The sequence below is a fragment of the Apus apus genome, chromosome Z (genome assembly GCF_020740795.1).
Source record: "Apus apus isolate bApuApu2 chromosome Z, bApuApu2.pri.cur, whole genome shotgun sequence".
NCBI classification, from domain to species: Eukaryota; Metazoa; Chordata; class Aves; order Apodiformes; family Apodidae; genus Apus; species Apus apus.
In genome coordinates, this window is record NC_067312.1 from 31,724,967 (window position 1) to 31,751,874 (window position 26,908).

Consider the following 26,908-nt stretch of genomic DNA (forward strand, 5'->3'; position numbering starts at 1 on the left):
GTGGCTGAAGCCAAGCCATTAGAGAGACAAAAATGCACCTCTGTGACTGACATATGAATGAACTGATAGAAGAGAGCAGAGAGAGCAAAGGAGAAGAGCTGTGATGGAGAGGAGAGGAGCAAAGAAGTGCCAGTGATCCTGAGGCGGGTGAGGAAGAAGGGGAAGAAGGTGCACAAACAGAAGTTCCCACACAGCCCACAGCAAGATGGCTGGCTGGCTCTGCTCCCGGACTCAAGGATGAGCATGGTGGAGCATCCCCCGAAGGTGCCAGGAGAGGCAAATGTGGACCTGCAGCCGTGAACTTGGATCTGCAGCCGTGGAGGACCCTGTGCCAGGGAAGGTAACTGTTTCCAAAGCAGCCTCTGACTCTGTGGAAAGCCGACACTAGAGCAGTCTGTCTCGAGGGACTGCACCTCGTGACAGGGACATGTCAGAGGGGTTAATGAACTACTCGATGCCATGGGAGGGACCCCATGGGGAAACAGGGGAGGACTGTAGGGAATTCTTCTCCCTGGGGAGGAAGGAGCAGCAGGAAACACCAGACTGTGACCTGATTCTAAACCCTGTTCCCTGTTGCCTTGTGCTGCTGGGGCGAAGAAGGTAGACAAATAAGAAACAAAGTAATTTGGGCCTGGGAAGAAGGGAAGGGTGGGGGTAACATATTTAAGCACTGTTATTTGTTTACTCTGTGTCCTGTGTGCATTTGATTAGTGTTAAATTATTTTTCCCCAAATTGAGTCTGTTTTGCCTATGACCTTAATCTGTGAGTGAACCTCTTTGTCCTTTTTCTCAGCCTATGAGCTTCTAGTTGGCCTTTGTCCTCCCCACAGTGTGTGTGTCTGGGGGAGGGGTGACACAGGGGTGTGTGTAAGTGGCCACGTGTCTCATTCTTTCTGGTTGTCTTAGGCCCAAATCATGACACTTCACTCACCACTTTGCTCTATTATACTCTGTTCCAGGGTAGAACATCAGAAGATGACCACAGGAAGAAATATACATATTGCAATATACACAAAAAAGTTCTTCTGGGTTCCACTGTCCTCTTGTTTGCTGGCTTATTACAATAGATATGAGTTAATTTGGCCAACTAAAAATGACCAAATTTAACCTCAGCTTTAGGATCTGAGATTAAAGAATAGGAAAGGGACTGATGCACTGCACATCATATTGTGGTACTGTGACTTCCAGTTTGTATTGGTTGATTCTGCTTCTCCAGGTCAGCATAGAAAAGAGACAAGGCCATTCATAGGCAATGAAAAGACCTAGAGAGTGCATCAGGTAGAGTGGGATCTAGTGGCTGGAAAAGAACTGGTATTAAGAAAATGACAGAAAGCATTCATGAACCTATGGGGAGGAATATTCCCCAAGATAAGTGTATGTTGCTTAACCTGTAGAGGTAATGAAATTTACTACTCAAGCATGTTACCATTCTTTCCTGTTCATTTTTATAAGTTTGATATTCAGAACAGATCACAGTTATTTTTTTTCCCTGATAAATTGTGATAGAAACAACACAGCACTCTGTGTTTTCTTATTAAGAAATAAGACCAAATATATTAGCCGTTATGATCAGTTCTGAACTGGACAGACAGCTAGACTATATTATTTTTTTTAAGTCCCTTACAGCTATGGTATTCTGTGGTGTGATAGCTATACTATGCTAAGATACATTATGCTATCCTATGCTGTCCAATTAGAATCTCTGTTTACCTTGATTGACAATGAATTAATTATCCCAAGATGATTCTGTTTTGTCAACCGTAGCAGCTGGCAAGTAATCTCCCTGTCTTTATATTGACTCACAACCTTGTGACAACGGAACAAGTAGCAAGACAAATGGAGTATGAGAAGCCTAATTTGAAAAAGTTTATGATTATGATTTTTTTTTTTTCAAGTTCAATCTTAATTTCAACTAGAATATGAAAAATTACACATATTCTGTATTTTTCCGTCATTGATGTTTCACTGCTGTGAACTGCAATGAACCAATACATGGCACATATCTATAAATAATTTTTTATACAAAATATTTGTCAATTTTGACAGCTCAGTGTGATATGAAAGCAATAAGGGAATGATGAATAAGTATTCATTCCAGTTCTAATAGTTGTGGGTTTGAATTTTTTGAATGTGGATTCAATTGGAATATTGTAAATTTTCAGAATAGCTACTGCTTTCTACTAATTTCTTCATATAATAGTTTTGAAAGGCACTGCACACCCTTCTTTCCTTAAGAAGTCTTGATAGGAGATATAAGCACAGTGTTAATTGCTCAGTACAACCACTGATTTTAATCTGAAATTCTGAATTTTTAAACTGAGATTGATATTGATGTTTACTGAATCAGTCCATACATTTCCATCATGTAAAAATCAATATCAATTTTCTATGAGAACACCGAATTTGTATAAAAGCTAGAGACTTTCTTATAGTGATAAGATCTTTCACTTACTTGCTTTAGTAAACTACAACAGGCAGAGGAAGAAATAAAGAACAAAGCAGCTATAGATTTCATATTTTGAAGTCATCAACAAAATCTTAATTTTTGGAGAAGAAAGAATAATACAAGCAAGCTAAGTTTATGAAGAGATGAAGTCTTTATCTAGTTTTTAATCTCAATCTAGCTTTCTACAGCTTAAAAAAAAAAAAAAGGGAAAAAAGGAAAGGTTTATGAAGGGAAGAAGTATTCTTCAAAAGTTTTAGTTTAAGAGCTAGAAGCAGCTTTTTTGGTTAAGTATAACTACATTTCAAACTATATTTGTTTTCAAAACTCAGTGTCTTTTATGTTAAAGAAACAGAAGTGAGTAATTTTTGTACATTACTGAGAAATAACTGGATGCTGCACTGTTTATTCCCTTTTTTTTTGCCAACCCTTTTATAAATGTATGCAGATATGGAAGTGTAGCCAAACATCATTGTTCAGTGCCTAGAAGAATCTTTAAAAAATTTTCCTTTGAATGCATGTGTTAGAAAGACCTTGAAAGAACACAGAAAGGTGTTCTAGAGTGGAAAGGAAGGTTTCTTCATATCAGAAGCTGTAGCTTTTGTTGTAGCCTAAGGTTCTTACAATCCTAGCAGAGAATACATCCCAGTGAGATAATTCAGGTAAAAAATGTAATTTTTGGTGCATCTTCTAATGATTTCTATGAAAACAACTTAATTTTTTTCTGATGAATTGCTCATTTTCATGAGACTCCAAATGGTAGTTTCACTTAAGCATTTCCTCTTTTCTGTCATTCTGGACAAATTAAGTTCATTACAAAAACTATGCAGTATCAAGGCAGTCATGTGCAGGTTTAAGTCTAGTTTACAGTGGACAGAGTTGAAGTTTGGAACCTACAAAGCAGAACTAAATTAGCTGGATAGATCCTAGCATGTCTGTTGGTATCGAAAGGATGACACCAGAGCATATGGCTATTTGGATTATTCTCTAAAAGAATGACTATTACATGCTTCCATTGTGCTGCATCAGTCTTCTGAAATTGATTTTTTTCTCTGAGTTTTTTCTACTGTGAGTTTTTGAGATTTAAGTCTTACTGCAAAATAATTATTTCTGTTATTAGTTCTGATAGGTGCAAAGGGAATTTTGATGATGGATCCTGAGGTCATGTAATAGTTGGAAATATGAGTTGCTATATAATAATATTAATATAATAACATTAAATGTTGTGAACTTTTGATGCTTAGTCTTCTTTTCCATCTTGAGAGTAGGCAACATAATTGAATGACCAGAGATCAAAGAATCTGTGTAGTGGGTGTAATTTCTCCTGAAAATAATGTGTCTTTAGAGACTAATAGACTAATCAGGAGATGCAGTTGTCACCAATGGCTGATGTGTTCTTTTTATAAAAAAAGATTATTTAAAGGAAAATACAACAGAAAATGAGGAGTTAACACATAAATCCTGACTGTCTGAAATAAATTACAGCTGGAAGTAGAGCAGCTATGGGTGATCCTGAATGTCATTGAATCAACTTAGAGAAGTGTGGAGATGGTCATGGAGCAACTGACTTTCACTGGAAGATTCCTTGCACTTTATAGCCTTACACATTTGCTGCAGCTACCATCCCTTACAACTAAAATGAACATTAAATTAAGACTGGTAAGAAATACAAATTTGTCTGTTTTTCCCAGGAAATCTGATCAGAGACAAGTTAAGCATTTTCTTATTAGTGTTTCATATGGTCATGAACTGCTGTTACAGCTTACATTGTAGGAGAGTTTATATAGACCCTAAAATAAATAGTGTAACTTGAAAAAAAAAAAAAAAAGTGATTGCTCGTTCACCCCAGTATATTCCACAGATCTCACTATGGATCATGTCTTCTACTGAATGACATTTAAGAAGTCATCAAGGTATAGTTGTATGGCTCAGCCTAATAATTTAAATAGTCGTATGTTCATTTTTGTATTTGCATAACTAGATGTTCTACACAATTTTTCTACCACATGCCATAGTAAAAAAGAAAGTAGCATTAAACCTGGAAAAAATAAACCTAAAATCCATTTCAGAAGGTAAATTTAACTTGATTTTTATATTTCCTGCAGCCTCATCATAAAAGAGTACAACCAAAGTCATGTAGACCAAGTTTAATTTTCAACTTGATTGTTACTATTCATCCTGAAATCAAAGCCAAAATCTTGCTTTCTCAGCCTCATAAACTCTATCCTTGTGTACCAAAACTGTAATATACATATTGATGGGAGTGGCACCTATGAGGAACAAAACATTAAAACATTTAAAATGTATCATTTTTACAGTCACTTTCCTTTTGATATCTCCCCAAGAATCTTTATCTGAATTTTAGCTGATTTCCTGCAGTTCATAATTAAGTAGATGGTTAACAGCAGATTTCTTTATTAAATAAATAAATAAATTTATCATGAATGTGAAAGCCACTGCATAAAGAAAGCATCAAATGCAATATTAAGTAATTCCTACAATAAAATTTAGATCAATCAAATTGAGTCACCATCCCTGGATGTGTTTAAAAGTTATCTAGATGTAGTGCTTGGGTATATGGCTTAGTCCTGAACTTGGTAGAGTACAGTTGCATATATAGAGTCAACATGAGCCAAGATCAGCCAGGCATCTACTGTTCCCTTCACACAAGGATATTGAGTTTAATATTGTTTTCAGATTTAAGTGTTAGAAGGCATGGGAAGAAAGTAAGAGCCTTTTCACAGAGTGTCAGCAGCACTCTGAGAGTCCCACTGAGTATTTCCTGTTTTGTTCTACTCACTGGGACAGCACTGTGTAAAATTTATTTCTTATTTAGCCAGTTGTAATCTCTCTGGAGCTGCAGATGTAACTAGATCTCACAGCACTCAGCCCAACCTTAGGGTTTTAGGAAATTTTGAACACTCTGCATGGATGCAGCTTCAGTGTGTTTTTTATGCACTGAAGTACAAGGAGAACAACATTCATTTTCTACTGGAAAGAAAACATGCTTGGCTTCTTTCTGGCGGCCACTGAAGGGCTTCACTACTGAAGATAACAAGCGGGAGGGACAGGCTTTTACATATTTGTTGGAGCCATGTTAATTTCATGGAACCTGTAACATTCTTGAGACCTATAAAACTAAAGATTTTTATTCTGTGAGCTTTCTGAGTTGAATTAGTTACTAAACTGCATTAATAAAATAGACTTTAATTACCATAGCTTTAAATATTCCTTTGTTGTTAAATCTAACATTAATACATTGACAACTCAGAGCTCCTAAGTCAGCTGAACTGTCTAATACATACATCTACATTCATATTCTATCATTTTTTTTTATAAAACACTGAAGTTTTAAGAAATATGTCATGAAAAAAGAAACCATCTGAAAATACATTAATGAAAGATTTCAAAACATGTTTGAAGAAGGGAAGTGGTGATGTAAAAAGCTAGCAGGGAACAGAAACATTTGCATCTCCATTTGTTTATTCTTCTCTAAAGCTCACTTGACTCAGATGCAGCATCCATGCTTATGCTGCTTTTTGCTCATTCACTTGTACATTCACTATAAACAAGGGGTAGATTCTCAAAAATCGAATACATGGGACAAGTGCTGAAATTTCTATTGCATGCATTCATTTGGCTTGAAATGTATGCAATATGTGCAGTATAAAATGTAATGATCATGCTAAATATTTAAATGTTAGCAAAATATACCAACACCTGCTTCCTCCCATACAGTACTTGATGGGTTACAAATTGCAAATCTAATGTTTTCTAAAAGCTCTTTTTTAAAAATATCTTTTAATCACAAAATAAAATTGAGCAATAATCACTTGAGCATCTGAAGTAGTTGGCTTTGTTTTGCTGTCATTGACTTTATATAATCATTCTTGGTTTACTCTAACGTGACATTAGAGGCAGAACCAATTATATTTCATAGTTTTCTGTTTTGTTCTCAGAACTACAAGTGTTTTACAATAAAGTAACTTGCTTTGTATTAGATAAAATATATACACAATGCAGAGCACTTCAAACAAGAATTGTTAATGCATATGTTAATATACGGGTGTAAATTGCAATCAGTTCCATTACAGTTAATCATGTGCTCTCCCAAATAAATTTTTTTCTAAGGAAATTTGATTAACAGATAGTGTTTGCCTGTCCTATTATCTTCAGTTTCTATTCAACACAATTAGTGTGAAAAATATTTATTATGTTAAATACTGCATCTCTTGCAGTGTTTATTTGCTGCTACAAGTATTTGACAAATGCCTGTCTAGGACCTTAGAATCATGGAATCACAGATAGTTTGGCTTGAAAGGGACCTTTAAAGGTCATCTAGTCCACCCTCCCTGCAGGGTGAACTGGGACATCTTCAACTCATGGGCCTGTCCAACCTGAGATGGAATATTTTCAGGGATGGGGAATCCACCACCACTCTGGGTAACTTGTTCTGGTGTTTCACTGCCTTCGTGGTGAAAGATTTATTCTTTAAATGTTGTCCAAATCTACTTTCTTTCAGTTTAAAAACTTTACAGTTCATCTTAGCACTAGAGAGCCTGCCAAGCAGTTTGTCCCTATCTTTATTATTGGCCCCCTTAAAGCACTAAAAAGGTGCAATAAAGTCTCCCCAGAGCCTTCTCTTCTCCAGGCTGAACAACCCAGATTTCGCACCTTTATTCACAGGAGAGTTGTTACAGCAATCTGATCGTATTCATGGGCCTCCTCTGGACCTGCTCTAACAGGTCCATTTCTTTCCTATGCTGAAGATTCCAGAGCTGGATGCATTCCTTTGAGTAAAAAATCAGGTAGAGATGGTAAACAACTTGCATGGATAAGCAAAGATTTTCTGAAGAAAGTTTCATGGAAGAAAGAAATTTACAGTTCGTGGAAGAAGGGACTGGTCACTTGGAAGAACTATAAGGGTGTTGTCAGGGTATATAGGAAGGCAATGAGAAAGGCCAAAGCCCTCTTAGAACTTAAACTGGCAAAGTAAAAGAGAACAAAAAGAGCTTCTCCAAATATAGTAAAAGGAACTTCTATAATGTTGTGACAGAATGGATAGATGCAGGGAGACCAGAGAATGTAGTCTATCTTGATTTTAGCAAGGATTTTGACACAGACTCCCATAACATTCTCATGAGCAAGCTCAGGAAATGTGGAATAGTAGAATGGCCAGTGAGATGGATTAAGAACTGGCTACACTATAGAGTGCAAAGAGTGGTGGTCAATGGTGCAGAGTGCAGCTGGAGACCTGTAACTAGTGGAGTCTCCCAGGGATCAATGCTGGGTCCAGTCCTGTTCAACATCTTTATCTCTGACCTTGATGGCAGGAAAGAGTGTTTCCTCAGCAAGTTTGCTGATGACATAAAGCTGGGAGGACTGGCTGATTCACTGGAAGGCTGTGTGGCTGCTCAGCAAGATTTTGACAGGCTGGACAGCTGGGCAAAGAGGAACCTAATGAGATTCAACAAGACCAAGTGCAAAGTCCTGCACCTGGGAAGGAACAACAAACTGCACCAGTACAGGATAGGAGGTGATCTGCTAGAGTGCAGTTTATTGGAGATGGACCTTGGAGTACTGGTAGACAACAAGTTTTCTATGGGACAACAGTGTGCCCTTGTGTCCAAGAAGGCCAATGGTATCCTGGGGTGCCTTAGGAGGAGTGTGTACAGCAGATGGAGGGAGGTTCTTCTCCCCCTCTACTTGGCCCTGATGAGACCTCACCTGGAGTATTGCATCCGGTTCTGGGCTTCCCAGTTCAAGAGGGACAAGAATTTACTTGAGAGAGTCCAACCCTCGGTTGGCTTTAAGGATGATTAAAAGACTGGAACACCTGTCTTACAAGGAGAGGCTGAGAGACCTGTGGCTTTTCAGTCTAAAGAGGAGAAGACTGAGAGGGGATCTAATTCATGTCTATAAATACATGAGGGCTGGACATCAAGAAGGGACAAGCTCATTTCACTTTTGCCCTGTGATAGGACAAGGAGCAATGGATTGAAACTCGAGCTCAGGAAGTTCCGCTTCAACATGAGGAGGAACTTCTTCACTGTGAGGGTTAAAGAGCACTGAAACAGGTCCTCAGAGAGGTTGTTGTGTCTCCTTGTCTGGAGATTTCAAGACCTGTCTGAATGGCTTCCTGAGTGATCTGGCCTAGTTGATGTGTTGGGATCTTTTTATTGCTGGTTGACTTCTGGTTTTTTTGGGTGTTGTGGGGTTTTTTTGTTGTTTGTTTATATTTTTTTTTCCTGCTCTGGCAGGTGGGTTAGATTCAATAACCTTTGGAGGTCCCTTCCAACCCCTAAAATTCTGTGATTCTGTGATCTGATTTCTTACACCTGGGGATCAAGTGCTCTTGCATTCTGTGAAAAGTGTCCTTAAAGATATGCCAGCTCTGTTCTCCTCCCTTGTCTCTAAGGGCAGCTTCCCAGGAAGTCCTATCGGCTAACTCCTTGAGTAGGTTGTATGTTTCAAACACTTCTAACATTTGTCACATAGGATATATCAGAAAGCTATATGAATTGATATGAAATTTACATATATATACTACTGAGCTTTGATTCAAGGTAGGAAGAAAGATAGTAGTTTAAATTTTTTATAACAAGGAAATTTATTTCACATAGTGACAGTCATGACCCACAAACTACCAAAGAAAGACATTTGTAAAAAATCTTTACATTTAAATATAGTGAATAAGTAACATATCACTTTTATAGTTTCAGTAAGGAAGACAATCACATGAATGAACGCAAAAGACTCTGGGAAAATACTATCGCGTTTGGATACCAACATGGCATGCTGATTATTCATTCTTGTCTTGCAGAAGAGGTATGCATAGTGAGGGACAGGAAGACTAAAGGAGAGTAGTCCTAGGCATTAGTGATATACTACTTAGGCCTTACTTCTGTGATGTTACACAGATGGGATTTCCTTCCTACTACTTTAACACCTTTCCCACACTTCCCTCCGTTCATTTCACAGTGCCTGGATGTTGTCTGGAAAGGCATGCATTTCTGCCACGTGCTTTTGGCAGAACTTCTTTGAGCTTCTACTTCTGTCTCTCTTGCACTTGCACTGTGTGAACACATAATGCAAGTTAACTGGTGGGCAAGGACGAAGTTATTTAGGAAGACATTTGTTGAACTTGCTTACTGAAAATGGAATTCTAAACTGAAAATGTCAGTCCCTATTTTTATATGTCCTCTGATTAAGTAATTTACCAGTGATTTTCTGCTTGTGAACTGTAATTTCTAAGAAAACAAACAAACACCAAAACAAACAAACAAACAAAAAAAACCCAAACACAAAAAACACAACACAAAAATGAACCCAAAACATTATACTTTATATGCTCGTGGTCCTTCAGACACAAGCTAATACTCAGATAAATTTATTTGGCAGCCTTCAAATATGAAAAAATATTCTGGAGAAACAGTTAAATACCAAAGCTATATCATATTAATATGAGTAGCATATAAATACTACTGAAGACCATCATCATATATGTTTAACATTTGCAAATCAGGGAGATCTGAAGATAATAAAAAAAATAGAGTAAAAATAATTAAAAGAAAAAATGAAGTGAGGGATTGTACTTTAACAAAACAAAACAAAACAAGCAGTTGGACTCTGTTGTTTTTTACCTTAGCTGTAATTTAGGGCAACCGTATGAATATATTTTAAAATAACTGGATTTTCTAACAAGGATAAAATATAAAAACACAAGTAAAAATTGCTTTATGCTCAATATATGTAAAAGAAACTAGGTTTGCATTAATATGAGTGTTTAGGAACTTTGTGATTACTTTGACCTTCCACACACTTATAGCAATGGTAGCATATAGTTCAAAAATTTGCTTACATTCATGAAATTCTTTCTGCACTCCACAGCAGTCCTGTGCAATAACAAAAATGAATGTTCTCTAACATGCTTAGAAATCTGTTGTCCTGCTGCTGATGACTCCTGATTTTACTAGTCACAGTTTCTGAATGCTTTAGCTCATTACAGAGACAAATGTCAGTCAGTGACAGGTAACTTTTCATTCTAACACGCTTATTCCACTGATGTCTGTGCTTCAGAGATATTCCATTCTGTGCCTGAAATTAGTTTCTGTGTTACAGCTATGAAATGAGATTAAAAAAAAAAAAAGATACTGTAATTTAGATAAACCCCACTAAATGGCTCAACTGAAACAAAGCTGAAAATGAAGGTATAAATGGCTGAAGTGATTAAGACTGTCAAGTTCTCCTGAGCCCTGTTTGAGGATGAAATACCTGATGGATTATTATTTATCCCTGAATGAAAGTTTTGGGTTTTTAATTAAAGATGTTCTATTGTGATTTTCGAAGCCTATTTGAGGCTGTAAATCAAAACCTACAATAACAGAATGTGCTATTGTTAATGGAGAAATGGATAACTATGTACTTTGGAGATGTCCAGCATTTAAACTCTTTAATTTTGGTGCTTGGATTTAAGAATGTCAGACTTTTTGTGAAATATTAATTTTATTTAGCTATTATGGATACAGGTTTGCTCACTGACCACTGTTATTACCATAAAAAATAAAGTATATTAATATATCTTACAATAAAAAAGGAAATAGCCTTAAAATACACTGAAGTTCAACGGCTGCAAATAGGATCGCAAAACAGCTCTTAGTAAAAAAAACACACTTAAAATGCTCCCATTAGTGAAGTTCTTCAACAGAAACGCAAAATAAAAATACAAGCACAGCTATGAAACACCATTCCTAAAGGAGAATGGGCCACATTTTCCAGTGGAGTAGAAATAGAAATAAAATTTTGCAGATCGCAAACAATATTTTTCTAAGTGCTTACACATACAGTAATTGGAAAAAATAAGGTGCAAAGCAGTTTAAATCCAAGGTCAAACTTTCCCTTTTTAGCTTAACTAAACTAATCTAAAAAAAATTCAGAAATATTAACCAGCACTTGGTGCAAATCACAATTACCTGAGTAGAGTCTGGAGGCTAGATTAATAACTACTCTGTCAGATAGAGAGTATTACTTCCAAGTGCCTCTCATTCTGTCATTCAAGTGAGAGGAGTAGGGGAATTTATCTTCTGTGAGAGATTTATAACTAGAAATAAAATAACAAAACAATACTACAAATCGTTTGTAGTAAGAAAATAATCTGACTCTGGCCTAAAATACTCCAGCTCTGGGCTTTGAAAAACCTGGTCTTGTAGCAGGTGTCCCTGCGCACAGCAGAGAGGTTCATACTAGATGATCTTTAAAGTTCTTTCCAGTCCAAAGTATTCTATGATTCTACAGGGGCAAAAATGTCTCGGGTTTCTCATGAGAGGTAAGGAGACAAGTAGAATTTTTCTCCACTTAGTACTTGCTTCTGTTGAACAACATTCACCTCCTAAAAGACACAGAGTAATGGTGTCAAGACTAGACTACATTACAGACATATTTAGTTACATTTAAGAGGTGTCTTTAATATCTGCAAATCTTCCTTTCTTCTTTTCACACTGAAGGTTAAGTTGGCTACAATGAATCATACCTCAGAAGCTGAGCTGAGAATCTGGTGCTAAGAACTCTTTTTTTGTGTATGTATCATTTTCATGGTGCTCCTCTGGACTTGCTCCAACAGCTCCATGCCTTTATGCTGCATACTCTAGAACTGGGCAGAGTACTCTAGATGAGGTCCCATGAGACGGGAGTATATGGGAGAGAATAATTTCCTTTGACCTACTGGACATGTTTATTTTGCTGCAGTCTATAACACAGAGGGTTTTCTGGGCTGCAAGCACACATGGTCAGCTCATGTTGAGCTTCTCATCAACCAGAACCTCCAAGTCCTTTTCCTCAGGGCTGTACTCAATCCATTCTCCACCCAATTGTGCTTGTAATTGTGCTCGATTTTTTTTGGTACAAAAATAGAGGTACTTTATGATGGTGATACCATCTAGCTTTTAATTGTAATTTTATTTCTCAAGGTCTGATAGAAGTTTGAACTGTCCATTTATACAAAGCAAAGCAGCATAAACAATTAAAAAATGAGACTTCCAACTTATCTATAATATATAAAACTCTATTTAGTGTGCTTGACTCACACTACTAGTGCTTGCTGAAAAAAAGGCACCTACTAGAAATTTATGTCTGGATATAAAAGCAAATACCTGTGTTATTTTATAAATTACATATGGCCCTCGAGTATTTTTTTACATAAATTTCATACACCCCTTAGTATTTCCTTGACTACTGCAAGGACTAAAATCTATGAGGAAGTTCAGGGGAAGTAAAAAGTAAGCAGCATCTCAAGAGAGCATTGTCATGCTCTCATTCAGAGAAAGTTTTCATGTCAATCTAAACTAGGTTGATGAGCCTTATTTTTCTAGCATGATTCAGTAACATAAAAGACGAAGAAAACATGAAGGTGTTATAGTCCAGTAAGTGTTGTTCCAATGATGAAGAGCCCCAGGATGTGGATGGGCTTACTGTGTCCCACTCTGTTTTACACTGCTTTGGGCAAGGAAGTAGGGACCAAGAGACCATTGCTTAAAATATTGAAGGTCAAGCTCCATGAGTACTGTATCTGGACATGTCCTGAGGAATACTGGAAATAAAATAGGAAAGCTGCTTGTATAGCAACTTAAGCTGTATTATTGATGAGATTTTTTAATACTAATTTGAACAGTAAATATTGAACAAAAAAATGTAATAGTACCTTAACATGAAAATTATGTGAGCATTTTGTAAGTGGACCAATAATAACTGAGTTATAATTATACTGTTAAAATTTGTTCTTCACATTAGTTCAACATACAATAAGTTCTTGTCTTATATTATGTGGTGAGTTCCCTTCTGCCAATGACAAGATTTTGAGTGTAACAAGATGTCGGCATAAGGAGCAGATGGAAATGGAAAACATTGCCAACTGCTGTCCTGAAAAAATATGCTGATAAATACTAATTCAGCATCAGGGCCCTGAACGTAGTTCTTCTTGCTCTGGGGGTTTGGCTGTCTGGGCTCAGGGTCAACTCAAATAATAACGCACGTGTCTGGCCTTGAAAAAAATCTCTTCCAAAAAATCTCTTCTAAGTAGTTGTACTGAGCCCTTGCTCTTCTGTTTCTTTGCTTGGGAACTGCGTTCAAGAGGAGGCTCCTGTCCTTGCTAACAGCTAGAAGGAGATCTTCCATTGCATCTGTGCCCATGCCTGGCTTTGTCACTGCTCATCCAGAGCCTGATGTTAATCCAGATGCTGGACCTCCAAGCTGGGGCTTGGACTTGCCTGCTCTCTGTGGATGTCCCTCTTTATTATGGGGCTGCTGGTGATCCCGGCCACTGTCATGGACAAGCTCTGCTGGGCTTGGCCAGATGTATGGGGACTCTGCCCTGCCTGCCCCTCCTCTGCCTGTGGCTCTTTGTTGACTTCCCTTTATAGACCCATACTTGCCCCTTCTGCTCCCCAGCATTCAGATGAAAAAGAAAAATCAACCAGCACAAAATTGCTTGCCTCTTCAAAAGCAAGCAATAAGATGCACAGAGCAGATCACACTTTCTGGAAAAAAATAGGATTTTGTTAAGTGTAGACATGTGTATGAACCTTAATTTTGTCTTTACACTGTCTCTGGATCCTAAGAAACTTTGAAATAAATTACTAAGCAATTTCTTTTTAGCAAGTTGGAGAAAGCTCTTTGGTAACTTGGAAGGGAAGTATTTGCATGTGCTAATCCTTTGTAATTTTTAAGGCCTGAATTGCCTCTGCCACTCTAAGGTTCATCCTAGCAGTTAATAAAAAATAAAAAAAACATGAGTTTTGCCCTCAAAGGGGATACAGTTGTTTTGGACAAAACAATGTATTCTGATGTGTACTGTTTATTGAGGGTCATACTGTTAGATACGTTCCCACAATGTGTTATTAAGCCTTCCATGGGTTCTGCAAGGTCTGATTTAGATAGCATGAACAATGAAACAATCTTGAATGCAGACTGCAATCTAATAAATCCATAAATATTGAATCAAGGACCTGGTAGTTGCTATGCAGATCAAACCACTAAACTTCTCCATTCACACTCTCATGAACTTCTTGATATAATATTGCAATAAATGTGAAAAGCAACAGAAGGAGACTCAGCATATTTTCAGCTAAATGTTATCAGTCTTTCATGAGTATATATTCTGAATGCTATTAAATAGCCCAATGAACTGAAATAAGATTACTCAAAGATTAGATAATATAATTATGAATAAATAGCTTTAATTTAATCTGAAACAAGAACAGTTCCAGAGAAGTTTAACCATTCTTTTATGTATGAACCTGCCATGTAGTCAAGTTAATGCATAAAGCTTCTCAGAAGACTTCTTACCTTTCTGGGAATAAGGAATTATTAGGAATTTATAATACATGAAAAACCAAAACAAACAGACAAAAACAATGACACAGAAAAAGTTACATCCCAGTAAAGAAATGTGCAGCATGTAGCCAGTATTTCACAACTACTTATTCATTATCTAGCATTATATGAGATGTGTCAATTGAAAAATACATTTAGCATATTTTTGTAGATATATTCCCTTAATTTTTGTTTGAAAGTTTATCCTAGAAAACTGTGTGATACATACCCAGTCTAAGAAAAATTTATAGTTGAGGCAGTTATTTTTCTTGTCATTCTAAGGATGGCTTTGGTAAAAGACTAAGTTATTTTGTTTCAGAAGAAAAAATATAGTAAAACATTGGTAAAATTACATGATTGTTTATCCCTAAAACAGTATATCCCTCTAATAATCTTCTGTCTCCAGTGGTCATAATGCATCACTAAGATATGTTTATAAGGGAAAGTTCCTCCAACATTAAAAGATTTTGTTATTTAATACAACTATCAAACATATGTAATTTAAATCACTCAAAGACATCATAGCTATAAGTTGTATCTGTAGCAAAAAAATAGCAACTAGCTTCTCAAATTAACTATTTAAATGAACATTATTTTCCTTCAGGTAGAATTCCTAGGGGTACTTAATACTATCCTAATGTGGCTTCCCTGAATATGAGGATGCTTACTTAGAAACAGTATTAAGACAGAGTTAAGCACTTTTGCAAAGTCTACACTACAATTTATTAGAAAATCCCTCACTGGAACACACAACAAAACCAAAACTCTATGTAGTACAGAAATGGTTCAAAGGCTTTTCTGTCCTAGGGAACTTTTCTAGTAATCTCATCTGAACTTCCACTTTCAAGTTGTTGTCTTCCAATTAAGGCAAAAAAAATATTGTTGAGAGAGGCCTTTGGACTTGCTTGAAAGACTAGTTTCTGACACAGAATGCCCCTATCCTTAACAGTAAACGGTTCCAGGGTATAATTTACGAACATTCTTTCTCTGTCAGCTAGGTTCTCTAAACCACAAAGTGTGGAACTCTTTTTGGCACACTTCCATGTAAGCTCCCTTTACTAAATGTAATGCCACAAAATCACTTATCAATTACACTATTATATATTTTTGTTTCTAGCACACCTGATGTAAACAAAACATTCAGTATTTTTATATCATTTCAGATAATATTTTTTCAGAAATCATGGTGGTTTATGGTGTTATATAATTTTACTCTACATAAAGCATAAACCAAAAGCCTTTATAAAGTGTTACCAATGAAAAAAGCAGCAAAATTAAATACAGCTGCTTTTAATCTTACCAATGAGCAGAGACACTTCTGATGCCAATAGTTAAGTCCTTTGTTTAATTTAAAAACAAATACAGAAGATTAGCTTCTTTTCATTCCTAATATGCACATGTATATGCAGCATGGAAAATGTACATTAATATTAAAAAAAAAAAAAAAAAAACCCAAACAAAAAACTCAGGGTCATTCAAAAGTGACTAGTTCAAACTCCTGTTCTAAAAATGTTAAGATTTTCACAATGACAGCTGCATGAATTCTTGCAATAGAGAAGAGAGGAGAAGTTTGGCAGCATCATTAGACTGTAGAGAGTTGGACAGGAGACACAAGAAAGGCAGAAGAGAAGCTGCAGAGTTAGGAAACTAAGAAGCAAGGATACTGTTGAAAACCTGATATATATACATATATATACATACATATATATATATATATATATAAATTCTTGGAAATAGTTTTCTTTCCTGTCAATCATCTTATGCTCAAAAGCTCAAGGGCATAAGCTTAGATAATCTTTGTTTATAGCTGATTAAGTCTAAGTTCTCTACATCACTGAAACATGAGAAAGTCTATGATTTGTCAAGTTTCTTATATACTTCTCATAATCCTAGAAAAAAATTGACACTACCTACTTCTTATAAAATTTGGCAGAAAATCGGATATATTGAAATATATGAGGGGAATATATTTAACACATGTTCTATACAAGGCATTTCAACATAAAATAATTAATGAAAAAGTTTAAAGAACTCAAATAAATGTACATTAATAAACCACAAATGCATATTTTGATATAATTTATGAATAAACATTTTTTCAACTCTAACTTCATGATTTTCTTTGCTAGAGCAGTCTGGAAAATAGACTTTAAAATAGCAAAGGAATTATTTTTATAGACCAGTTTTTACAGATAATCAGTAGAGTTCAATCAACATTTTTAATAAAATTATTTTTTCCATGAAGAATACTTAATATACATGTGGAGGACATATGCTTGACAATGATGAAATATTTAATAGTAGGGAGTGATTGTTGTGATATAAGAATTGGAATTGTTACAGTATAAAAAGTTACATACACTTTGATTAATTCAGATTGTAAATGATAAAATAATTAAGATCATGATCAGATGATAATCTGATAATCTCAACTAATGCATTCATAACAGAAAAATGTGAATCTGAGATCTTGGGGTCACTAGAATATACCAGCTCAATTTGAATTAAAACTGAATTCCTGTTTGAGCTCCTTTAGAGTTATCCAAGCAGAACAATAATGTGGATTGAAAGCATAGTAAAAAGAAATAAAATTCTTATTTTACAACTATGTGTTAAAAAGCTACTTAACATGAGAGCTTTAAACTAGATGTGAAGGGGGAAGGGGAGAAAACTGGGTCTGTTAGAGACAAGCCCAAGAGGAACATACCAGGGCCTGTAGGAGGATGGGCTAAGGAGGATTTAGTCCCACCGATGTGCTCTACTTGCTTCCTGAAATGCCTGTACACCAATGCACGCAGCATGGGGAATAAACAGGAAGAGTTAGAGGTCTGTGTGCGGTCTAAGGGTTATGATCTGGTAGCAATAACAGAAACACGGTGGGACAGCTCACACGACTGGAATGTGGCCATGGATGGCTATGTGCTTTTTAGGAAGGATCGGTCGGTGAAGCGAGGTGGTGGAGTTGCTCTTTATGTGAGAGAGCAACTAGAATGTATTGAGTTTTGTACAGGGGCTGATGAGGGGCGAGTTGAAATTCTGTGGGTAAGAATTAAAGGACAGGGTAGTATGGGTGACACAGTTGTGGGGGTCTACTACAGACCTCCTGATCAAGATGAGGAAGTTGATGAGGCTTTCTACAGGCAGCTGAAAGCAGCCTCACAACTGCAGTCCTTGGTCCTCATGGGAGATTTTAACTATCCCGATATCTGCTGGAAGACTTATACAGCCAGCCTTTCACAGTCTAGGAGGTTCCTCCAATGCATTGATGACAACTTCTTAATGCAAATGGTGGATGAGCCGACTAGAAGAGGAGTGCTGCTGGATCTTGTGCTCACCAACAAGGAGGGCCTTATTGAAGCAGTGGTGGTCAATGGCAACCTTGGCTGCAGTGACCATGAGATGGTGGAGTTCAGGATCCTGTGTGGGAGGAACAGAATTTCCAGCAGGACCAGAACCCTGGACTTCTACAGAGCAAACTTCGGCCTCCTCAACCAATTGTTAAGGGAAGTCCCATGGGACAGAGTGCTAGAAGGTAAAGGGGCTCAAGATAGCTGGACAATATTAAAGGACCACTTCTTGCAAGCACAGCATCAGTGTGTCCCAATGGGTAGAAAATCTAGTAAGGGAGCTAGGAGACCAGCGTGGTTAAAAAAGGAACTGCTGGGGAAACTCAAGTGGAAGAGGAAAATCTATAGATCATGGAAGGAGGGGCTGGTCACTTGGGAGGAATATAGGACTGTTGTCAGAGAATGTAGGGAGGCAACTAGGAAAGCTAAGGCCTCCTTGGAACTTAACCTTGCAAGTCGGGTTAAGGACAGTAGAAAGGGCTTTTTCAAATACATAGCCAACAAAGCTAATACCAGAGGCAATATAGGCCCACTGCTGAATGAGGTGGGTGCCCTGGTGACAGAGGATATGAAGAAGACAGAGGTGCTGAATGCCTTCTTTGCCTCTGTCTTTAGTCCTGCAGGCTTTTCCCATGAGCCCCAGATTCATATAACCCCAGAAGTAGTCAAGATAGGTGAGGACATAGTAGATGAGGATTGGGTTAGGGATCAGTTGCATAATCTGGACATCCATAAATCAATGGGTCCGGATGAAATGCATCCAAGGGTGCTGAGGGAGCTGGCGGAGGTCATTGCTAGTCCACTCTCCATCATCTTCGGTAAGTCATGGGTAACTGGAGAGGTGCCTGAGGACTGGAGGATAGCAAACGTCACTCCAGTCTACAAGAAGGGCAAGAAGGAGGACCCGGGTAACTATAGACCGGTCAGCCTCACCTCCATCCCTGGAAAGGTGATGGAACAACTTGTCCTTGGCACTATCTCCCTTATGAGGAAAGGCTGAGGGAGCTGGGTCTCTTTAGTTTGGAGAAAAGGAGACTGAGGGGGGACCTCATCAATGTTTACAAATATGTAAAGGGTGAGTGTCAAGATGATGGAGTTAAGCTTTTTTCAGTGAAGACCAGTGATAGGACAAGGAGTAATGGATACAAGTTGGAGCATAGGAGGTTTAAGAGGAATATCAGGAAAAATTTTTTTACTGTAAGAGTGACAGAGCACTGGAACAGGCTGCCCAGAGAGGTTGTGGAGTCTCCTTCGCTGGAGACATTCAAAACCCGCCTGGATGCCTTCCTGTGTGATGTACTCTAGGTGACCCTGCTCTGGCAGGGGGGTTGGACTAGATGATCTTTCGAGGTCCCTTCCAACCCCTAGGATTCTATGATTCTATGATTCTATGATTCTATCTCTAGACATATCAAGGAGATGGGGGTCATCAAGAGCAGTCAACATGGTTTGACTTCTTAGCCTTGTGGCTAAGAAGGCCAATGGCATCCTGGGGTGTATTAGAAAGGGTGTGGTTAGTAGGTCAAGAGAGGTTCTCCTCCCCCTCTATTCTGCCTTGGTGAGGCCACATCTGGAATATTGTGTCCAGTTCTGGGCCCCTCAGTTCAAGAAGGACAGGGAAGTGCTTGAAAGAGTCCAGCGCAGAGCCACAAGGATGATTAAGGGAGTTGAACATCTCCCTTATGAGGAAAGGCTGAGGGAGCTGGGTCTCTTTAGTTTGGAGAAAAGGAGACTGAGGGGGGACCTCATCAATGTTTACAAATATGTAAAGGGTGAGTGTCAAGACGATGGAGTTAAGCTTTTTTCAGTGAAGACCAGTGATAGGACAAGGAGTAATGGATACAAGTTGGAGCATAGGAGGTTTAAGATGAATATCAGGAAAAATTTTTTTACTGTAAGAGTGACAGAGCAGTGGAACAGGCTGCCCAGAGAGGTTGTGGAGTCTCCTTCGCTGGAGACATTCAAAACCCGCCTGGACGCGTTCCTGTGTGATGTACTCTAGGTGACCCTGCTCTGGCAGGGGGGTTGGACTAGATGATCTTTCGAGGTCCCTTCCAACCCCTAGGATTCTATGATTCTATGATTCTATGATTTGATCACCTTTTTAGAAATTAAAACTATATGAAGAATCAGAGTAAAAAGTTTTACTGCAACACGAGTTTGAAAAACTGGGATGGTGAAGGGATTACAGAATTGTCAAACACGGTGTCTTCATTCAGCAAACTTATTTGTCACAAGATCTGATTTTATAACAAGAATCCTTGTATGGTGAAGTATTTTTACCATCTAAACAGTGTGACACATTAGGAAATAACTTCTAGTTTATGCAGAAGATATTGGATCATACTGGCATCCTTAGACTTCCCAAAACACTGGTTACATTAAGCACCTAACTAGCCTGCTTTCAAGTACAAACACGAAATTACATGGAGAGCTTTAAATTAAATTTAGCAGGGGAGGGGGTTTTGAGAAACAGAAAAGAGCCAGGGACTGCTGATGTGTTTCACAGGAAACACCTGTGAAATGCCTCAGAGGAATTTGGTCATGTTTCTTTAGCAAGGCAATACAGTCAATGACACAACAGAAGTTCTTCTTTACCAAAACATGAAGCATGTAGAAAGAGCTGAAAGCCATTGTGCACCCATAAAACAATGATCTACTGCTATCACTGAAGTGTGGTGGGATGAACCATATGATGCAAGTATATCAATCAATGGCTATAAATGTTTCCGAAATGACAGGCAAGTAAGGAGGGGTGGAGAGGTTGCCTTTTATGTAAAAGTATGAACTAGTTGCACAGAGCTATCTTTCAAAAGCAATGATGAGCAGGTTTAGAGCTTATGGGTAGAAGCTGGAAGCCATAGTAACAAAAGAAACTTTATGTTTTGTGTTTATTACAGGACAACCAACTAAGAAGCTTGTTGAGGAAGGATTCTTACTTCAACTGTAGGAATTACCATGCTCACAGGCTTTGATTCTGCTGGGAGACTCCAACCACACTGACATCTTCTGGACAGTGTAAGCTGAAAGTAGTTCAGAAGACTCTTGGAGTGTGTTGTGGATGACTTCTTAATCCAGAGGATAGGCAGCTCAACCAGAAAAGAAGTGTTACAGGACCTGTTACTCACCAAAACAGAAGAACTAATTAGAGATGTCAAGAGCGGTGACATCTTGGGCTGCAGTGATTATGCCTTGCTGGAATTCCAGTCTTAAGGCGTGTGGGTCTAGAGAAGAGTAGAGTCTTAATACTAAATTTTAGGACAGTAATCTTTCAATTGTTTGAGGAATTACTGAATGAGATGCTCTGGGAAAATGCCCTCAGGGACAAAAGATCTTAAGAGAGCTGCCACAACTTTAAGGACCTTATTCTTACAGTGCTTCCACTTCCCACATGTAAGAAATCAGGCAAGGAAGACAGGAGATTGTCATGGTTCAGTAAGGGCCTTCTGGCCAAACTAAAGTGTAAGAAGAAAATGCATAGGCAGTAGAACCAGGGACAAGTAACCTGGGTACAATATAGGAACACTGCCTAGATGTGTAGGGCTAGAATTAGAAAAAACTAAGGCAGAGCTGGAGTTGAATTTGATGAATAATGCAAATAATAAGAAAGACTTTTGTGGGTACAATGGCCAGAAAAAGAAGATAAAATATATATCACCTTCAGCAAATAAGACAGGAGAGCTGGTGACAGCAAAGATGAACTTGACTAGGGTGCTCAGCAATTATTTTTACTCAGTTTTTCACTGTTCATCTATCTTCCCACATCTCTCCAGTCCATGAACCTCATAGGGGAATGAAGTTCCTCACATCATAAAAGGAGATGAGATTTGAGATCACCTGAGTAACCTGAACACACAGAAATCGGTTAGACCCAATGCAATGTATTCCAGGGTCCTGAAAGGACTAGCAGACAAAGTTGTTAAGCTGCTCTCCATCATATTTGAAAAGTTGTGTCACTCAGGCAAAGTTCTCAGGCATTGGAAAAAGGGAAACATAGCACTCATTTTTAAAAACAGTAAAAAGAAGGACCCTGGGAGCTACCAATCAGTCAGCCTCATGACTATGCACAGTAAGACCATGGAACAGATCCTCTAGGAAGCTATGTTGAAACATATGGATGACAGGGAGGTGATTAGAGACAACCAGTATGGTTTCAGCAAAGGAAAATTATGCCTGTCTAATTTAGTGGCCTTCTCTGATCAATGATTCTATGATTCTATGATTCTATGACGGAGTGACTGCATCATTGAACATGCAAAATGCTGCAGATTTTAACTACCATGAATTCTGTAAGGGCTTTGACACAGTCCCTCACACCATACTTGACACTAAATTAGAAATACATGGATTTGATGGATGAACTGTCAGCTGGATAAGGAACTGGCTGGACAGCTGCATCCAAAAGGTTACAGTCAAGGGCTCAATGTCAAAGTGGAAACCAGTAGTGAGTGGTGTCACTCAAGAGTCCATAGTGGGACCAGAACTATTTAATATTTCCATCAGTGACACAGACAGTAGCATCAAGTTTTGATTTGCAGATAAACCCAAACTGAATGTTGTAGTTGATTTGCTAGAGGGAAGGAATGTCATCCAGAGTGACCTTGACAGACCTGAGGTGTGGGTCTGTGTGAACCTCATGAAGTTGAACAAGGTCAAGTGCAAGGTACTGCACCTGTATGAAGACAATCCCCAGTATCAATACAGACTAGGGGCTGAGTGGATTGAGAACAGCCCTGTGGAGGTGGACCTGAGGGTACCGGCGTATGAAAAACTGAACTCAAGCCAGCAATGGGTTCTTGCATCATAGAAAGCCAATCGTACCATGTACTGCATCAAAAAAAAGCATGCTGAGCAGGTCGAGGATTCTCCTTTACCCTGCTCTCATAAGACTTCACCTGAAGTACTGCATCCAGCTCTAGGACCCAGCACAAGATGTACATGGACCTGTTAGAGCAGGTCCAGAGGAGGATGACAAAAAGATGTTCCGAAGGCTGCAACAGCTCTCCTGTGAAGAAAGGCTGAGAGCACTTAGGGAGTTCAGCCTGGCCAAGAAAGGCTCTGGGGTGACTATATTGCGGCCTTTTAATACAAAAAATGGGTCTTATAAGAAACATGGAGGGAGACTTTTACCAGGACCTGTAGTGACAGGAGAAGAGGCAATAATTTTAATCTCAAAAAAGGTAGGTTTATATTGAATATTTTTTATTATATGGTTGGTGCCACACTGGAATATGTTACCCAGAAAAGTTGTGGATGCCCAACCACTCAGCCTCCAGAAGTGTTCAAGGCCAGGTTGAGAAACCTGGTCTAGTGGAAGATGTCCTTCCTACCTGCAGAAGGGTTGGAATAGATGATCTTTCAAGGTCCCTCCCAACCCTAACCATCTTATGATTCTAAATAACCAACAATTTTGCATGGTCTTAGAGATCTCACACCTACATCTTTATGCTGTTTTAGAGTACGATGAGTATTTATGGAAAACAGGCAGAAATTACTTCTAATACCCAGAAAAACACAACTATATTGCTGTTAGTAAATAATACATACTGCTCTTTGACCATAATTTTTCAACAGTTTTACATCTGTCATTTATTTTGTTTAACAATACCTATATTTAAATCTTCCCTCTCTGCTGATTAAAAACAACCAAAAACCCCACAAAAAAAAAACACATGAAAAGGTAAGAATAATTTCTTTCCTTTAACATATTTTAACAGAGATGGCATGCTGTCTTTGTCTCTGTTCAGAGTTAGATATTCTGGGTCATAGGATTCTGAAACCTTGTCCTGTTCCCAGTAGTGCAGTGCATACCCTTGAAATTTTAATTCTTCAGTTTTCCAGATCACGAGATCCTCTAGAAGACACCGTAGTTTCCCTGAAGGATCACAGAATCATAGAATTGTTTGGGTTGGAAGAGACCTTAAAAATCACCTAGTTCCAACCCCCCTGCCATGGGCTCCCACTAGACACTAGAACAGGTTGACCTGACATGATGCTGCCTTTTCACTATTTCCTGCAGCTCGGTCACCTCCACATGTGCACACCTTTTGCATGCAGGTTTCCCATCTATCCTTGCCCATGCAAGAGGTTTGGGTACTTCCCAAAGCTTAAGGTTTGTACACCAACTTATCCCTTCAACAGCTCCATCTTGGTGGAAGAATTAGTCACTACTGGGGAGGTGGTACAGAACCCTCAGTTGGAACTGCAGCCTTGGGTCTCTGCCAGATCCTCTTCATTGTCCCTTGTGGGTCTGTTGTGATGAGACCTTTGACATGTTCGGATGATCTCAGAGCAGAGCACTTTGAAGCACTGCTATCCCGACGAGCCTTCCAAAGCCAACTGCTGTACCAGGCCCTGTTTGACATGCCATTCCTGGTTGCCTGCCCTGTTAGACACGCTCCTAGTCACCAGTACTCCCTGGGAACACCTTTTATGGGAGTGAGGTTGGGCTCCACCCACACCTCAGCAACCTTCCAATGAGACTCCCTTCCTCAGTGCAGTTTGGGCTTGTCCCTGGCTTAAGAAATCTCTGTAAAAGCCCCATTTCTTTGCTGATTTCCATCTCTGATGTAGATGTGCCTGAACCAGAGCTGTTTGACTCAGCAAGTGAACACTCAGATGGATAAAGTGCATATCCACAAAACAAAACTAAGATGTATGACAGGAACCTATTCTTTCTCACAGTATAGATGTCATAATTGCTCACATTTATTACATGAACTCTAATGTTTAGAAATAAAACATAATCTTTTTATTAGTCCTATTTTGCAAATACAGCAAAAATTAATATGGGATCAGAACAATAAACATCTTATTAATGTGGTCAACTCTCACAACAACATTGGCATTTGGAAGCAAAAAACCTATTCAAGGAAAGAAAACAATAGCCAAAAGTCTAAGTTCAAAAATGGTAATTCTTGAACAGATTTTGAATAAGGCAGCCACAAAATATTTTAAACCCGAAATTCTAATGTTAAACCTGAAATTAAAATTCAAAGAAGACATCCTCAGCTTGGTGCAAATGAAAACTCAGCCTTAAGAAAACTGCAGTAGTAAATTTTATGTTTTAATTCCAGCACTATTTAACGTCTCTAATTTTATACCAGTATGGCTTCACTGTGGAAAATATTATGCTCAGATTTAAAAAAAAGAAAAAGAAAAAGAAAAAGAAAAAAAAGCAAGGAACTTAACTGCTTCCAAGGGAATAAAATTTGACTTTTGACAGAAATTAATATTTTTGAAGATACACTGAACTTTCTGCTTAGTGTCAAAAGTATGCCTACTTTGTAAGTTTACTATATACATGCATGACATTTGAAATACAATAAAATTATATTTAGATTTTGATGGGTAAGTATTGAAATTTCCCTTTTTCAAAAAACAGATTTTTAAAACACCACAGTGTTTAAAACTATTTTGTTACATATAACTATGTATTTAGCCTTTGTAAAGACCTTATTGAATCTAATGAAGAAGTGTCTATAACAATGTTCATTTAATCCTATCTGTAGCTCAGTTCATCAACTTTCCACCCACTTGTTTTACAGGATCTCTTGTGACTATGTTGGTTCACATTTTAAGGAAGAGGTTTAGCACACAAATATGTATACTGTGATTAAATTGTTTATAAGTAGATGACAATGTTCTTGTTGAAGTGGTTTCACAGCTTTATTCCAGCAATGGATATTCACCATTAGTCAACATGAATGACAAGACAAACCTGCATGCTGTATTACTGGTAAGCAAAGTTGTTCAAGTCTTTCTAGCCATAATTCCTACCAGCAAACAAAAAATATGTAATTAATAAATAAATTCTACATCACAGGAGAGGATTGAACATTGCACATAGAATGATGACTAGTTGTGTCAAAAACTAATATAAATGGCAGGCCACGCAAGGGAAAGGTTTTTTGGAAAGGTTCTCACTTGGATCTGTTGCAAATAAAGAAAACTCTGTGACTGATACAGCTCTTAAAGGAAAAACAGTAAAACAAGCAAACTTTTTGTTATGCGTGAACTTTTTTCTATACCAAGTTTGAGTGCAGAGTGAACACGTCCTGACTTTCTAAAGTAGAAATGCAGTGTTTAAGTGTTTCTTAATGAGTGAGACCCCACCTGGAGTATTGTGTCTATTTCTAGAGCACAAAACTCAGAAAGGACATGGAGCTGTCGGAACAAGTCCAGAGGAGGGCCACAAAGGTGACCAGAGGACTGGAGCACCTCTCCTATGAAGACACACTGAGAGAGTTTGGATTCTTCATCTAGAGAAAAGGAGACCTTTTATCAGCCTTTCAGTACCTGAAGTGGGACTACAGGAAAGCTGGAGAGGGACTTTTTACAAGGGCATGGAGTGATAGGACAAATAGCAGTTTCAAACAGAAAGAGAGTATATTTAGATTGCATCTTAGGAAGAAAATGCCCATGGTATTATTAGGAAAATCAAATGCAATACACTTTTTGAGTCTGTTTATAAAGCAGGGACTCTTTCTTCCACTATTAAGACTAGATGCAAACAAAGAATTTCTACATTTAATTTATTTTTATTTTGCTACCTCCTTGAGACAAAACTGATGTAGATACTCCCTGTAGTGTGACCTTTCACAGTTTTGCTTTTGATCCATTTGCACCTGCTCACAGCTACTGGACAGGAACACTTAATATCACAGACAGCAAATTCAATTTCTAGAACATTGTTGCAGCACCAATTGTGAGCAGAACAGCAAATGAGAATAGGAATTGCAATTCTTATTTT